The sequence below is a fragment of the Panthera onca genome, chromosome D3, assembly GCF_046562875.1.
Source record: "Panthera onca isolate mPanOnc1 chromosome D3, mPanOnc1 haplotype 2, whole genome shotgun sequence".
NCBI classification, from domain to species: Eukaryota; Metazoa; Chordata; class Mammalia; order Carnivora; family Felidae; genus Panthera; species Panthera onca.
The window spans coordinates 56,179,154-56,181,535 of NC_138350.1; positions in this window are offsets into that span (position 1 = coordinate 56,179,154).

Sequence of the window (2,382 nt, forward strand, 5' to 3'; positions counted from 1 at the left end):
ACTGATAGTAATAGAATAATAGTAGGGGACTTTAACACCTTACTTACATCAATGGATAGATCATCTGAACAGAAAATCATCAATGAAACAGTGGCTTTGAGTGACACATTGGACCAGATGGATCTAACAGATATATTCTGAACATTCCATCTAAAACAGCAGAATACACTTTTCTTTGAGGAGTACATGGGACATTCTGCAGAATAGATCATGTTAGGCCACAAAACAAGTCTCAATAAATTCAAAAAGACTGAAGTCATATCATTGCATCTTTTCTGAACACAACACTATGAAACTAGAAATCAACTTCAAGCAAAAATCTGGAAAGAACACAAATATATGGTGATTAAATAACATGCTACTAAACAATGAATGGGTCAATCAAGAAATCAAAGAGGAAAGTAAAAAAATACATGAAGACAAATGAAAACACAACAGTTCAAAATCTTTGGGATGTAGCAAAAGCTGTTCTAAGACGATAAATTATACCAATACAGGCCTACCTCAAGAAGCAAGAAAAAGCTCCAAAAAATAACCCAACCTTACACCTAAAAGAGCTAGAAAAGGAAAAACAAACCCCAAACCCATTGGAAAGAAATAAATAATAAATATTAGAGCAGAAATAAGTGAAATAGAAATGAAAAAACATTAAACAATAGAACAGATCAATGAAACCAGTAGCTAGTTTTTCGAAAAGATCAACAAAATTGATCAACCATTAGCCAGACTCATCCCTCCCACCAAGAGAGAGAACTCACATAAAATCAGAAATAAAAGAGAAAGAACAACCAACACCACAGAAATACAAATGATTATAATATTATGAAAAACTATATGCCAATAAATTGGATAACCTTAAAAAAATGTATAAATTCCTAGAAACATATAACCTCCCAAAAGTGAATCAGGAAAAAATAGAAATTTTGAACAGACTGATTACCAGCAATGAAATGGAATCAGTAATCAAAAATTCCCAACAAACAGAAGTCTAGGACCAGATGCCTTCACAGGAGAATTCTACACAAATATTTAAAGAAGAGTTAATAACTATTCTTTTCAAATTATCCCAAAAAATAGAAGAGGAAGGAAAGATTTCAAATTCATTCTATGAGGCCTAATATCAAGACCAGATAACAGCACTACAAAACAAGAAAACTACTAGCCAAAATCTCTGATAAGCATAAATGCAAAGATCCTCAACAAAATATTAGCAAACTGAATCCAAAACTACATTAAAGAAAATTATTCACCATGATCAAGTGGGATTTATTCCAGGGATGCTAGTGTAGTTCAATATTTGCAAATCAATATGATACATCACATCAACAAAAGAAAGGCTAAAAACCATATGATCATTTCAATAGATGCAGAAAAAACATTTGACAAAGTACATCTATTCATGATAAAAACTCTCAACAGAGTAAGTTTAGAGGTAACATTCCTCAACAAAATAAAGGCCATATGTGAAAAACCCATAGCTAATATCATGCTCAATGGTGAAAAATGGAGAGCTTTTCCCCTAAGATCAAGAACAAGACAAGGATGTCCATTATCACTACTTTTATTCAACAGACCACTGGAAATCCCAGCTATAGCAATCAGACAACAAAAAGAAATAAAAGACACTCAAGTTGGTAAGGAAGACATAAAACGTTCACTACTTGCAGATGACATGATACTATATATAGAAAACCCTAAAGACTATACAAAAACTACTAGAACTGATAAATTCAGTAAAGTCACAGGATACAAAATTAATATACGGAAATCTGTTGCATTTATATACACTAATAATAAAGTAGCAGAAAGAGAAATTAAGAAAACAATCTCATTTATAATTGCACTAAAAATAATAAAATATCTAAGAATAAACTTAACCAAGGGGGTGAAAAACCTGTATTCTGAAAACTGTAAGACATTGATGAAAGAAATTGAAGATGACACAAACAAATGGAAAGATATTTCCATTGCTCATGGATTGGAAGAACAAAAATTGTGAAAATGTCCATTCTACCCAAAGAAATCTACAGATTTAATGCAATCTCTATCAAAATACCAACAGCATTTTTCACAGAACTAGAACAAATAATCCTAAAATTTGTGTGGAACCACAAAAAACTCCAAATAGCCAAAGCAATCTTCAGAAAGAACAAAGCTGGAGGTATCACAATCAGTGATTTCAAGATATACTACAAAGCTGTAGTGATCAAAACAGTATGGTACTAGCATAAAAACAGACACATAGGTTAATGAAACAGAATAGAGAGCCCAATAATAAACCCACAATTATGTGGTCAATTAACCTATGACAAAAGAGGCAAGAATATACAATGGAAAAAAGACAGTCTCTTCAACAAATGGTGCTGGGAAAACTGGACAACT